The sequence below is a fragment of the Grus americana genome, chromosome 4 (assembly GCF_028858705.1).
Source record: "Grus americana isolate bGruAme1 chromosome 4, bGruAme1.mat, whole genome shotgun sequence".
Taxonomy (NCBI): Eukaryota; Metazoa; Chordata; class Aves; order Gruiformes; family Gruidae; genus Grus; species Grus americana.
In genome coordinates, this window is record NC_072855.1 from 75,691,953 (window position 1) to 75,707,386 (window position 15,434).

Here is a 15,434-nt window from a genome sequence, read left to right on the forward strand (position 1 = left end):
GATAAATAGCTAGGCCCTGCATATGGTTGCAGGACCATTTATAGGCATGGATCTTCCACACACACTTCAAAGAAAAAACGGTTGTTTAATATTATACTGCAGTGCTGTAGGAAATGCACAGAAGTTGTTGACCTCCCGTTGCTTCTCTATCCCTAGAGGTGAGCAGAAGATGTAGCTTCTTATCGGATGGAGAGGTTCCTATTCTTAATAACACCTCTGGTTGTGACTATTTCTTTCTAATTTTGTACTCCTGCTTGAAAAATTTGACATGCAAGTTAGGCAGTTCCTGAGATTTTGTCAGATATTATTACCTTCTCTGTGAAAGTATGTGTATGGCTCTGTGCTCTGCATAACCCAGGCTTGTGTAAAGATAAAATATTTAAAAATATGCAGTTGGGTTTTCTTTACCTTGGCCTTATTAAGTATAGAAAATAACCACTCACGCTTGTGTTGAAGGAAAGTGTTTCTTTATGGGTTAGTGAAATAAGCTATTCAAAACCACTAAATCCTTCCAAAATACCCTTGCAGAGCTGTCAAAGTTAGCGAGACCTTGAGTTATTTTATCAACAGCATGCTATTAATGCTGCCAGAGTTTGAGGGAAGCATGAGTTTGACACTAAGCCCATTCAGAAATGACATAACATTCTCTTAATCAATTAACGTACATCGTCATCTCAGGATGTAACCTTCCTTGTTCTTTTCAATGTGCTCACCCTTCCAGCAACAGGTCAGTCTGCCTACGTCTGCCTGTTAAGAAAAGCAAATCTCATGCATATAGGAATGGAAAGTCACTTGGATTTTTCCTCCTGCATTTTCCTCTTGGTCGGAAGAGAGCAGAGCTGATCCTGTGGGCATTTATTTAACACAAGATCCCATTTTCTTCTCTGTGACTTCTCCAAGAAACAGTAATTTGAAGGATCGCCTCTCGTAATTACACGCAATTTATATGACCCCAGCTGTTACATCAGGAAACAAACAAATTGTCAACAGAATGTAATGTATATCACAACACACTTGCTGGAAAACATGTTGTCTGTATTAACATAATAATTGCAAAGAATTCCTGCTATATTTTAAATATCCCCTTTTAGATTTTAAGTGATATTGCCCTTAGACCAAAACTAATTTCTACACTGAAGCTATTTGCTGAATGTCCTTTGCCACTTATCACGACAGAAACCAATTGTTTTGGTGTCTCGCACTATGTATGACAGATATTGTTAGAAATTAAACAGCACAGTCTCTTCAAAGACAGAAAATTTCTAATACTGGCATCTCATATAGAACAAAAACTTGAACTTTTGCTGCGACGGGAATGCGATAGTTTCATTCTAAACTGGAATGACAAGATTTTATGATCTACTAAGTAGGTAGAAAATGAGACACACATACACACTCCTAAGAAGGTCTTTAAATTGGAAATCACTTCTGTATGTGTGCTTTAAGAACTCCAGAAAAAGCTCATGTATGGAAAAGTCCACCTTGCTCCGGACTGGGATGAGATTTGTTCTTGGTATGGGGGGGAGGTTTGCAGGTTTTGTTTGCTTCTTTGTGTATCTCAGACTTATGAATCTAATATTCTTCGGTAATTTTCATTTGGGTACCTACTTGTAGGATCTGAGCTCAAATATTGGCATCGAAGAGAGTGACTGCATTTTTCAGAATGCCGAGTACCACCCGCGGCCCATGCCGCTTCCCGATGGCTCCGTTCAAGCGCCCACAGTGGCACTCCAGCCAGCTTTCATCTGCAGCTCGAACTAAACGTGAACAAAATAATTTGACAGGTTCAATTAGTACTTACTAATTTTTCACATAAGGTTGAAGCCCTTTCCTGCTTGGATTTTGAGGCAGAAATGCTAACCATCAAGTTAACACCATATGTAATGCTGTATCCTTGCTATATTTCCAGACGCTTAAAAATCAGAGTGTTGGGAATTTCACAAACACATTTATTCTGACAGGATCCAAACCTTCTCTCAGGAATGGCTAAGGTGAGCACACTCACCTTGAACTCATTTTTAGTTCCCTGTGGAGATTTGGGGCAGTTCTTCTTCAACATGACATAATTTACCCGAATCTTATTTGCATTGTGTACCTGGCACACTATTATATATATGCTGGGGTTTTTTTGAAGAGCTTTGTGTAGCAAAAAACAAAAAAAGTCTGAAGGAGCAATGATTGTATATTAATATTATTGAACTTCTGATTGTCTGACACAATGTATAGTTCTATATAGGTATGTCAGTACCTATTTTCTTCATTAATGTTCTCTATGCTTTAAGCCTCCTTGGAAATCTTTGCCCTATTAATGTGGAAAGGGATGAAGTGGATGCCTTCAAAATTCTAAGGCATACGTGCTGTACGTAGTGATTAAATTGACCACAATGCACTGACTTGTGTGTCCCAGACTGGTCAGGGAAGCAACAGGTTATCTTATGGGACATCTCTTAGGTCAAAGTCTATTTGAGATATCTTGGGGCATTGCCATCTTTTTTTTTTTCTTCTGGGAAAAAGACTTCTGTTGAAAACCTCTTAAATTACCAAACTCTTTAGAGTTCTCATTCCTAGTGTTGATGTTTTTGATGGTCTTTTCTTGTCACCTAATGCATCCCTAAAGAGGAGACTTACTTCAGTTCATGGCATAGACAATTGGAAATTGTAAAGACACACCCGAGTTCTTACCAGTACTGTCAATTTTTTGGTGTCACTGCTGTGTAAGGCACATTGCTGCCAGAGGAGACACTTCCCCGTAGTAGGTAGTTTTCATTCCTTGAATTCAACCTAATCCAAAGAAATAGATGGAATAATCTTTAGTTATTTATTAGTGCCGCTAGTATGAAATGTGTCGCTACAGAAGGGAGCAAACCAAACCGAACAGATGAGTGTCAGCCCCTTGCCAGCATCCTGCACGCTAGCAAAGTGAGCTTCCCCCAAGTCCATAAAATCTATAACAGACTTCTGAGACTTAATAGTTAAGTTGATGGAGGATAGCCAAGACTACCAGTGCAGTGGATTAGGGAAAAGTCTGCAAGTACAGCTTGAGGTATACGAAATTCATATACCATTTGGAGAGCAAAAGTACAGGCTATGAAGAAAACTATGCTGCCAGCTAAACAGGCCCCTATTTAGTTCGTAGCCTTAATAATAGAGCAGCCTGGTGCAGGTAGATAAACTCCCCTCTCCAACTCTAGCCTAGCCCAGCGAATAACAATGTAGAAAAATTGCACTGCCTCGTACCTAGTGGCCTTCTCTATATGGGTGAATAAAAAAATCTTTCTGCCACTCCGCCCATTTTCCATCCTCTTTCTAGCAAAACTTCTCTTTCTTGCTTGTTCAACTCGATTTGTCCGATAGCTCATTACCTCTGCTGAGGAGTGTGCGTTAAGAATCACGGAGGATGACTGGCTATTTTTTTAGCTCTATTGCCATGGGAGGCCCGAGCCTGTAATTTTTCTTCCCATTAATATTCCTTGGGTTTACCTTTTGTGCCCCTGCTTCAGAAGAAGTGTCTACATCAGTGAGCGCTGCTGGACTTAAGACAGCAGTGGTTTCAACACGCAGTGGTGATTTGACCTCCTCAAAGAGTATTCCTTTAGGTGAAAAAATTAAGGCGAAAAATTTAGGATGAAAAACTTCAGGCAATTATTCCGAAGAGAAGCGTTAACATTTCACTGTGACGAATGGTGCTAATGAGAGACTCAAAAGATGTAATAGTGACAGCAGCCTGAACGCTCTGCACTGATTCCTTGGAGATCCTAGAAAAGGTATTTGAAATCTCCCTTCTGCCACTGTTGCTGGTTGTTGCTGAAAGAAGCAGCCAGCGGAGAGCGAAATGTATGGAAGGAAACCATATGGACCCAGGGCAAAACCGTATTGCCACGCCAGTGTGGGCAACCTGTGCTTGCTCACGGCAGCCCCCCCTTTCGATTAACAGGGGGATGGTTCAGTTTGCAGAGCAGACTACGAAGGCTGGGGAAGCAACATGAGCCAGCTTCATTTTATATTGATATAGTCCATATGGTGCAGGAGCAGTTTTTTTACTTCAGACCTCTTTATCTAGGCAGGTTTGGATGGAGAAACGTCGAAAGCGAGGAAACAGAAGGCAGAAGGAAAAGTCAGAAACCATCGTCTGGTTTCTAAAGAGGTTGAACGCTATTTGGTTTGGCTTTCAGACGTGGCAATTTAGCAACAGGAAATGTCAGCTCATTAGAGCCATCGCATGGCATCGTATGATGATAGCAGTCGTTCCCGCTGGCAGGGCTCCAGCCATCACACTCAGTGGGGAAACGGCACGGTTTGATATGAATGTCTCGATTTCATTTTTAAGACGGGACAGTTCAGTGGTCTAGTTGACTTGGCAGGCCGTTAACAGAATTAATTTGATTGCCTTGGCAGTGATAGGAGGATGCATGAAGGAAACCTTCTGGCTCCGTTGCCAGCATTTAATACCAAATGATTATCATATACTGTTGAACTGGTGCTGGATGAAGCATGTGTGAGGGCTTGCAACAACTTTACCAAAAATAGTAAGTGCCATTTGAAGTTGGCAAACATGTGCGGTCGAGAGAAAACAAGCTTTCCAGTTAAAGCCAGTCAGAACTTCACCCTGCAGGCCTGTAACTTGTCATGTTCCTGGACTCTGTCGTTTTTTATCCACGCTCCAGTTGTGAAAGTACTGCTTTGTATTACCTGCCACTGAATTATATTGAAAGCCACGACTGACTGCTGTTGATGGAGACCATTTCCACTGGAGGATGGATACCTGCGTTAGTGATAGCTGGATTTGCTGTTGAACAACTTGTAGTCTTGGCATCCGGCGCGTTATTTTGCCTGAAAACGCACTGGGAAAAGTATGGCAGAGCGAGCTATGCGGTTTACGTGTGTAAACCTCGCACCTTTGTTTGGAATGAAAGAAAATGCCACTTGGCACCTGACTCATCTGTGTAAGTACCTTTTCTTTAGATACTTGAGGTAATGCAAAGGATGTTCAAGAAGAAGCTGTGTATCCAGTAGGGTTTGGCTGGTCCTTTGGAGCCAGCGGTTTTACTGCAAGTGACTAATGGTAAAACAGGCGTGAGCGTTTTTCAGCCAAAGGGCTGAAAGTGTTTAAAAGCATTCAGGAGAACTGGTTACCTCTCCAAATTTAAAGCTGCAACTCGGTTTCCATGATTAGGCCAATATTGGCTTCACATCCAAAACCAACACAAAATGGAATATCTATCTCGAAACTGGCACAAGACCCGTGTCTGAGGAAGAGCTTTTCTGCTAGGTTTGAGGTGAAGTGCAATAAAAGGCTCCTGATTTTGAACACTGAGGTGGAGATGTCTCAGCAGCGCAGAAAGCCCGTTCCTCTCGCTCCCCTTCTCTCGCTGTCACACGTACACGCACCCTTTCCCCATTCTGCCACGTTGTAAAAACCACCAGGTCGTTGGTGTGGGTAGAAAAGGGTCAGGTGCATTTTTTTCCGTGGCACAGATAAGCTCCGAGAGCACCAGACCTTTCCGAAAACTGTGGGGTGTTTTGGGTTCCCGTTTCTGGCTGGCATGGCTCTTGGCCTGTGTTTTTGTAAAGGCACCGTACGGCGTTATCATCGAGATTGCTTAACATTTCCCGTGAAACACACTTGTTTTGCAAAAGCCAGATTTTAATTCTTCACTCTGAACCACTGCAGTTATTTTTATCTGGCAATATTCAAAAGGGGATTACTTTAGCAGCAGCAGCAGCGTTATCATTACTGCTTGTCTTCAATTCTCTTTGCTCCTTATCGCTATGAATTGAAAAATCCCGGGCAGAGTGGGGTTCTGCGTTTGCCTTGGGCCGCTCTGCAGCCCGCTAACTTTTGAAAAATCCCATTTCTCCCCACCCTATGGCTTTTCCAAACCTGAAGATATGAAGAGAAAGTAGAGAGTGAGGAAAAGGAAAGAGTTGGTACATGCCTAGTAGATTTTCTGTTATGGGTGATGGCAAAAAAGAGAAAAAGGGAGAAAGGGGGGGGGGGGAATAAAAAACTTAAACCATCAATATTTCTTTTCTGAAAATGTTCCATAAAGAATTAAAAATAAAGTAGAAAAGACTACAGCAAAGTTCATTTTTGCACTTGAAAAATAAAAATGTTGATCTCCTATAGAATCTGTATTTAACTTTGTTAAAGGTGTATCCAAATCAAAACTCTAGAAGCTAGGAGATTTCAAAATTTATGTAATCCATGAGAAAAAAAAAAAAAAAGGAATTTAACTGGAATCATAAACAAGTACACAACTGACTCTAAAACTTCCTTGCTATCTATTCCTGATGCTGGTTGTTAGGGCTTTTTTTAATAAGAATACATTTCCTACCTTTTATGATCACTGAACCTTAACAGTTGCATTTACGTTTCAGTGTTATACACACTTGCGTTTCTTCCAACAGCCTGCGGTGCGTCTACATGTAGGTACCTACATCTGCATGCACATGGGAGCACGCAAAGCTCAGGAATTGCTAATGGAAAATACTACTAAGCTAATATTTTAATGGCAATTTCTGCAGACAAAGTAGATATTTTATACAGATAAGTCAGCTCCTCTGGGACAACAGAGAAACCAGTTCTTTATCCAAGCATCCCCAGGACCAATTTATGGCTGCTACAGCCCGCTAACAGGTGGCTTGTCTGCATGAGGTCATACAGCAGTGATCATCCAAAAGTCTTCTGGTACCGCACGCTAAATCAAAGCGGTCTGCTTTTATAATTCACTATGTGATTGAAGGAGCAGGAGAGTGACCGGCACTCCGCAGCGTTGCTCGCCTGCTCTTCCTGCCGTACGCCCGCAAGGGTAAACGGCGGGGGGGACACGACAAAAACAGCAAAGGAGCACACGATACATTGATTTTAGCTGGCGTGTGCCTCGCCAGCCATCCAGCAGCCACCATGCACCCTCGATGGCCACTGTGCCCTCGGACGAACAGGGGAGAGGTCCCCATCGGAGGAAAAGAAACGCAGAGGAAAAAGCCTGATCTCTCCGGCAGCAGCTTATCGTGCTAGTTACCCGGCTCTGCAGGGGCAGCCCGGACCGTGACCTGATCAAACAGCTGTGGCCCTGCATGCCCGGGCGGGGGGACACGGGGCGGGGGGGAACGGGTCCAGCAGCTGGAGCAGAAACGGAGGGGGAGGGCACGAAAGGGCTGCGGATCGCTGCTGGCAACTGCTCCGGGTGGCTGGGCACGAATCCCCCCTCCCCAAGTTCAAAAAGGGCACCGAGGCCTGTCCCAGAGCTGAGCTAGCAGGGCAGGCAGCCGCGGCTGGCGCGGCGTCGTGCCGGTGGCTCGGGGCAGGATGTCCCCGCGTGATGGGGGCACTAGGGATGGCGGAGAAAAGGGCTGGTAGGAAACAGCGTGCACCCTGTGAGGAAGGGCAGCCGGAGGAGGGGGGTGGGCAGCGAGCTCCGATGAGAAAAAGCATCACAGGAAGGGAGAAGGAAAGGGTAAAACCTGAAAATTGTCTGCTTTTTCTGCGGCTTAATGAGGATGCAGTGAGGGTGACTGCGCACCAATAACCACAGTGAATTATGCAGTTCCTTTCATTCTGCTTAAAGAACTTAAGACCTGATTTAACATATGCGTATTCTATCTGTTTCCCGATGAAATTTCACAGCTAGACGGTTGCTTCTGAATATCTTTGGTAGGTGGAACTTGAATCTCCTAGGATGTACCTTAAAAAAAAAAAAAGCCCAGAGTTCAGAGCATAATTAGCCTGACAACACAACAGTGACAATATTAACCACAAGTTTATGTAAAGATGACTTGGAACTAAGTTACATACAGTTTCAGAGCCTGCACCTGGCCTTGGCGATGCCTGCCATTTTTTTGTGGTTTTACATTCATATTTTCCTAGGTTTCTTCATGCCTGCTTTCTCACACTCACATGAAAACCCCACACAACCAGGGGCTGTGACTAATTGGTGGTATAAAGGAAACAGTGACAGTGAGTAAAGCTCTCTCAGCAGCATAAAGGGGGAAAAAAAAAACCAAAATAACAAAAAAACCCCCAAAAACTGAGGTGGGGAGAGAACTATCTGAGCTGTAGTAATCAAAGAAATTACAGTTAATGTCAAGGGGTGGAAATGTTCTGAAAAATGTAACTGTTGTAGGATCATCTTTTACATTCTTGTTTCATCTGCTGGCTGTGGCGTGGCTCCACGACTTTAAATTACACGAGGTGTTTCAGAGGAGCATTGGATTTAGTGAGACGGCTGTAGTGCACCGAGTGTCACCAGCTGTTAAGGCTTGTGCTCTAATTAACTTGAACTGCTATAGACCGCGAGTATATATAATTGTGTCCTTATTAACATATTACATTTGATAGGAATTACTGGGCTTGCTTAATATTAATGTTCAACAAGAGTTAATTTGACATAAGCGAATCGGTATCTTTCCCAATGTAATGGTAAGTAAAACATACATCGAAGACAGAAATAAGGCTAGGCTTTTTTTCTTCTTCTTGCGGCCGACGTGCCTTAGGTTACTTTGAAAGGCAACAAGAAATCCAGTAGTTGCCGGGAACAGCTTTAGCCAGGTTTGCCACCAAAAAACCCGATGTATCCTACCCCCTGAGCCCCACGGACTCAGTGCATTGCACCCCCAGTGATGCAGAGGGTTACCTGAATACGTGCATCATCCCCCTCCTTCACCCATCGAGAGAATCCAGCCTCTCGTGGAGGGGAGAATATCACGCCGGGGGAAACACGGCGCAGGCTAGGAATAGCAGGAGGTTATTTGGAAAGTTCACGTTCACTTGGAAGCGGCACATTTTTACTCTTTGGCGTGCGTAGAGGAGACTTGATGTTCTTGTAACCTGAGCTCTGGCAATTGTCAGCGCGAAAAGCAAACAGGGACACGCCGTTCTAGCGCGTGTTTTTTCAAATACATTCAAAAGGCGAGCAGTACTGCGGGAAGCGTATTTACCAGGGAAATGCGGATCTTTCACTGTGGCCGTGCCTGCCCTGCTCCGTACCCTCGCGTTCAGTCTGGAGGAATCGTCTCGGGAGGGTTAAAGCCTGGTTTTTCCTTGGCAGGTTGAAGGTGTATAGAAAAGCAGCGAATGCCCCAAGCTGGTGCACCTGTGGTCGCTACATGTGGCTTTTCTAGCAAAAATCTTGGCGTTTGTAGCCCTCCTGGCAAACTCCCCCAGGATCTGAGGAGGCAGCACGTGTTAAAATGCTCGCATTGACAATGAGGATTTTGCATTTGAAAGAGACATATTAGTTTTATAGGTGATGCAGCTTATGAACAGACTCTTCAGGCACTTTTCCAATGGCTTTAAGATGCCAACAGGAGCAAAATGACTTGTTAACGTTTATTTTTATCCATAGGGAAAACAACCATGATTGTGGCTGTCCCAGCTGTGTCCAACCATGATTATGGCTGTCCCGGCTGTCCCAGCTCCTCGTGCACCCCCGGGGTGAGAACAGAAAAGGCCTTGGCTCTGTGTAAGCACTGCTCAGCAGTAACGAAAACATCCCTGTGTCATCAACACTGTTTTCAGCACAAATCCAAACCACAGCCCCGTAACCAGCTACTAGGAAGAAAATTAACTCTCTCGCAGCCAAAAGCAGCACACAGCCCTTGTCAGAATGCGGTGTCAGAGGTTACGTTACGGCAAGGCTGGTTGGAAAACAGCACAACAGAGAGCGGTTTGAGGCAGCATGGACCTGCCCTTCCCAAGAGCATCCCCAAAACCACTGCTTCACCTCTCTGACGCAAAACTGCAGTCCTTAATGACCTGAGCACAATAATAGTAATCAAAATAATAAGGATAATAATACTTCCAGGGAGCTGTAATAATAATTTTGCAGTTAATCTTTGTTTGTGTTTCCTTTTGTGGTGCTGGCTGGAGGGGGCGCGCAGCTGGGGGGGCCGGGCACGGCGGCGGGGTCTTTCCGGCGTGCACCATTATTTCCAGATCAGCAGCTTTCTTTTGACCTGCCCTAAACTCTGGCCTATTCAGAGGAATAATGCCTGCAGGGGACATACCTCCAGTGTAGCTCTTAGTCCCTTTGTGACGGCTCTCCCAGACCTCTTTTAATTTTTTTTTTTTTTCTTTTTTTTTGGGGGGGTCTAGAAACGCAGCTGAGAGATTTGTGTGACAGGGTCGATTAAATCCCAGCTGTGCCATACAATTCTCAGTCCCAAAAAGTCAGGGCAAGCTCCAAGGTGGGCAGCACGAGGTTTGCCCAAGAGACCAGCGTCACCTTCAAGAGAGCTGTAACATCACCCTTCTTCCCAGGTGCTGGAAGGACACTACGACTCGTAGTTTCTCGCAGCGCGGACGCATTTCATGGGGAGGGGACGGTACTTGTCAACGGCCCCTTTTCCACGTGGAGGCCCTGAAAGTTCATTACAAAGCACAGATATTGCCGGCATCGGGAAGCGTTGCAAAGGCACTGCCACCACCGGGTGGGCTCCGCAGCGCCGCCGGCCACGTGGCTTTGTCACGTTTCACCCAAAATTGGGCTGAACTGAGTGTAACAAATTCGCTTTTCCTTTCTGAGGTTATTTAGGGTGATTTTGGAAGCCTCTTCTAAGGCCTTTAACTGGCTTGTGAGGACGAGACCTTGAAGGCACTGCTTTGCTAGGCCCCCCAGGAAGAAGGGGCTTTTTTTCTTCTTTCTTTTTCCTTTTTTCTTTTTTCCTTTTTCTTTTTTCCTTTTTTCTCTTTTGGGAGATAAACAATTTTGCCCAGAAGAAAAATTTCCAGAGGCAATACTGTATTTTTCTAAGCTTGCCTTCTCTCCCACCTCTGAGTATAACAATCAACTGAAAAGCCCACCCAGCAAAATCAAGAAGCACCAGCAAGTCTGTCATGGTTTCCCAGCTGTTGCAGACGAATACTGCCGTAGCATTACAGTTTCGCATTTGTGAGTTTGCGAGACACCGTTTGAGCTGATGTCTGTGTGAGGCTCATTCACCAGCTCTGCATTCAGACCGTCATTGGCATCGGTCTGAAAGGCTGGATGGCGCTGGCGAGTTAGTATATCGACACAAGGAATAAACCAGGATGTCTCCCCAAAACAAACAGAACACTTTTTTTCCAAGAAAGACACATTACCAAATTTCGAATTGAAGTGAAATCATTGCATTTATTGGATTATCTCGTGAAGAGAATAATCGGAGCGTCCAGAAAAGTGGGCTTTATTATTGACTCTGCTGATGAGTCATTCTGTAACCCAAGGCAAGTTACTTACCACCTCTTTGCCTGCTACTCCCCATATAAACTGAAAAAAAACAACCCAAAAACCCAAAGAAAAATCAATATCCTTCCCCACCCTTTGCTTTTGCCAAGTGTTTTAAAATACTCAGGTGAAAGGTGGTAGGCAAGTGAAAACCGTCGTGCATTGGAAAATATTTCCATTGTTGCTGGTTTACAGCAAGCTGCGAGAGGAAAGCAACAATTTGACACCATCGCTTTGAAGAGAGGGGATGAAGCGATGGTGTCTGAACTAAAAAGGGATTTGTTTTATTTCGTTAATTGCAGTCCTTTTGAAAAATGATACTTAGCCTGCCAGTGAAGTGCTAATTAACGTTAGGATGTGGTACACCATATAATAAAGGCTGCTGTTGAGGAATGTGAATGAAGAAGAAATTGTTCCTGAGGTGTTGATGGGTAAACAAGATTGCTGCAGAGGTGGGCCGCAGGTAAGCTTGACTTTGCACTTTTGCAAGCTGTTGCCGTGCTCTTTGTACTCATTAATAGACATTTTCCATGGTGGGAAACTGAGGAAGAGAAAAATCCTTCCCTTTTAGCCACCACTGACATTCCCATTCTGAGCCTTAGGTTTTTAGAGGCAGCAGTCTTTAGGGTGGGGAGGTCATGAAAAAATGGTTATGTAATGAACCATCATCATTTTAAAACCGTAATTAGATGCTGTTTCTCACAAAGCAATTTTATCTGACACGCTGCCTGTTGGTCTGATCGTACACAGTAGTGTGTAACTTTGGCCCCACATAGACAAACCCCTTTACGCTCGGTTTAGAACCGTCAGCATTGTGTGGTTTTAATCCCTCCACTTTTCCTCGCGATCGTTTTTGTTGTTCAGAGAGAAACACGCTGTATAATACCCCATTCAGGGAGAAACATTTGCTTTTCTCTCTGCCCCCCCCGGTTATGTAGGGAAGTTTTCTTGGTCTATCACAGCGGCGCCTGGCTTTGCGTTTCAGACTTTTCCCGCGCAGACGCACGCGGGAGCACGTCGCTGCTGTGTAATAGCGTGTGGCACTTGGTAGCACACCCCCCCCCCGCAACTGTCTGCTGCAGCCGTGCTTCACCTCTCCACTGCTGGCGGCGGGAGCCCCAGGAAAGCACAAGAGCAAAAAATTAAATCGCAAAGAGTATACAATTGATTATTGTAACTACTAAAAGCTTTTCTCTCAGCAGTGCTCCCGAGCCCTTTTGGCTTGGGCAGATGGAGACCTGTTCTGGCCCTTTGATGGACTGCTCCCCTTGCCCACGTGCCTCCCTTCAGCCGAGCACAGGAGCCATCTCAGCACCAACGTCAGGTGCCCACCAACCATTCCGGTACACCTAATCGAACGTGAAAACACGCTAGTGATGTACTTAAGAAATCATCCTGGAATAATAAGCATCCCATGTTCTGAAATTGGGCTATATTTGATCTGGCCATCTAAACAACTGTGTGAAGTATAGTCCTCACAGATGGAGTGGGAAGGGTTAATCTGAGGCAAACAGAGGTAAACGACCGACCGTGGCTTAGTTGCAGATGAGCTCAGCCATATTCTCCTGGGAAATTCAGTGCTCAGTAAGGTTTTATCTTCCTTTTCTTTTGTACCATACAAGAAGATGAGCCCTGAGAACGTGTCCTTCTAGACGTGTTAGAACAGATTACAGGCGGTGCTAGTATAGGATCAGGCTTTTCAGCAGGTGTGTTTTATCCAGATATTGGAAGGAAAACCTTCCAATGAACCGTGAGGAGGTTGCTATCACAAGCTACCTGAGCAGTACCCAGTATTTCATGAACCTTTCCCAATGGATGAGCTCAATCTCACCAACCACCCACAAGATGTGCTCGCTTCTTTAAAAAAATAGACAAATATGAGTACGAGCAATGAAGGAGGAATATCCTCTCTGCTGGAAGAAAAATAGGAAAAAGCTGTATTGAAATAGCTGGGAGTGCTTACACTCATTACTCAAAGTCAGAGGAAGGAGCTGAGGGTCAAAGGAAGGACACCGAGTCCAATCAAGGGTGTGTGTAGAGACAACTTTCAGTTGTCATCTGGCCAACGTTAGTGTCACCGTGCTATCAGCTGTCCTCCTTCATTTCATGAAGAAGTGTCCAGTGGAGCACAGCTGGATGAGGAACAGCTCAGTACCTCAGCAAACAGCAATGCTCCTGCAGCTGCGGTCGCTGGGAAAGGCACAGCAGCTTCCATGCAGGTGCTTTATGGTCACCAGCTGCTGTGGTGACACCCCATGTCCCCGTGTGGAACATCTGGCTGGGAATACGGAGCTGGAACTCACCGGTCTGACACCCTCCGGGGATTTCTGAATAGGGCCTGGAGGACGTGGTGGTCACAGGTTTTTCCAGCACACTGGAGATGCTTTTCCTGCCAGTGTGATATACCAGCAGATGAGGAGAAAGGGAGAGGCTGGACTAAACCTCTTGTGAGAAGAATATTGCACCCTGAAAATGCAGTTCTGAAAAATGCAATTGTATTGTGACCAAAAGACTTACTCTGATGAAACAATGTGATTTCTTCTTTGGAAACAAGAAAACAAAGAATGCAATTTTGACCTATAAAGGTGTTCTATAGTGGATTGCATCTTCTAAAGGCTGCTTTTCTCCTTTCTAGAAATATTTTGGAATTCTTATGCCATTACATTTTTAACTCCCCGATCCAAAGGGAGGATAACTTTGGAACAGCAAAAAATGAAAACAAAAATCATGCTTGATAACAATTCATTTTACCAATGTCTTTATATCCCTGTATCATTTATCTACAGCCCTGCTGGCTTTAAGGTCCATAGGTTAATAATTTTTGCAACTGCACCATTTATATGGTGTGGAGATATGCTTTTTGGCAGTCCCAATATTCCAAGGCTGCATTATATTTCATGTGGAAAAGCATATCTTTCCCAGATGTGCAATCACAGAATTTTGTGATTTTTGATATTTACCTTGATATGGCCAGAGCAAAATTTTACTGATTGTAAACAACTGTGAAATCATTTGAAAAGCATTGAGCAAAGTACAGAACTACTTTTTTTCTTTTTTTTTTTCCCCCTGTCTTCAAAGGATCATTAGCTATTTTAGAAAATGCCAATGTGTGAACAAAAAGTCTTAAAAGGAGAACTTGGGTAAGAGCTCCTTTTGTTTCCAAAGTCTCTCTCCACTTCCCACACACGTTCAGCCCACTTCTGGATATATATTTAAGGCAGGGAGAGCTCCAGGCTGTTTGTACAATGAAATTGGCAGGAGGCAATCTTCCATTCAGTCACACAATTGCGCCCTTAGAATATAAGCTATGAAAACAACTAATACGGTAATTAAATGATTTGAAAAGGTACCTAATAAAATAAACAGTTTCACATCATCTCAGTAATAAAAGTGATCTTACTTTCAGAAAGCGCCTTGTATCTCTTCCAGAGCCCCCACCGCTGCCAGCACCTTGCACGTGTCCAACCCCACATCAGAGCTGGTGAAAGGCACTCCTGCCCGCGAGGAGGACAGCCAGCCTTCGGCGTGACGTGCGTGCAACCTGCTGAGGAAGGGGGACCGAAAACCCTTGACGGCATGACTGTTATCAGCGCCGTGTCTCAGAAATGACGTGTCGTTACAGTCAGAGCCGCTGGCGAGGCGATGTGTGGACCTCGTGTTGGTAGATCAGCGTTCAGAGCGTTGTCTCTACATGAAGGCTCTTTGGGTGTTCGTTTGTATGGACCATATTGGACTTCACGATCATAACCTGATGGGGCTACAGAAATCTGCACCCTGTCACTGAATCTAAAGGAAATCAAAAGAAATATGAAGAAATATTTTACTTCAAGACTCACTTCCTTGTAAGAGATTGGAATATATATTATGGGTCAAAAGATTATTTGTTTGGGAATTTTTTTTAATATACAAAAAGAAATGGGGATGTTGCCTACCACTGTCTTGGATCAGAGTCCCAAAGCCAACATCCTGGAACAACATCATGACACAGTGCCACCCTGTTTTTCCGCCTCTGTTTTTCCTTCTTTGAAAATACACTTTCAGGAGCAACTCTCTGGACTCCTTACTCAAAGAGTTCATAGCGTCTGCTCAGTCACAACAGCGTGGTCGTAAGGTCTTTGGAGAGCCCTGGCTTGGCATAGGTCTAACTTTAGTGTGAGTGATTCACAGTGATACTTCAGATTTCCTTTCAGTGAGGAGTTTTGTATTCGTAGCCAGGATATTCTATTGCTA

General features: G+C 44.4%; 1 long non-coding RNA gene across 1 annotated transcript; it reads right to left on the bottom strand.

Annotated features, from left to right (window-relative positions):
- Positions 1–1,475: 1,475 nt before the first annotated feature.
- On the bottom strand, positions 1,476–14,654 carry LOC129206103 (uncharacterized). Its single transcript, XR_008576988.1, has 3 exons — positions 14,605–14,654; positions 2,683–2,781; positions 1,476–1,757 (listed from the first exon to the last, which is right to left on the bottom strand). It is a non-coding gene; the product is annotated as an uncharacterized LOC129206103 (long non-coding RNA).
- Positions 14,655–15,434: the final 780 nt, after the last annotated feature.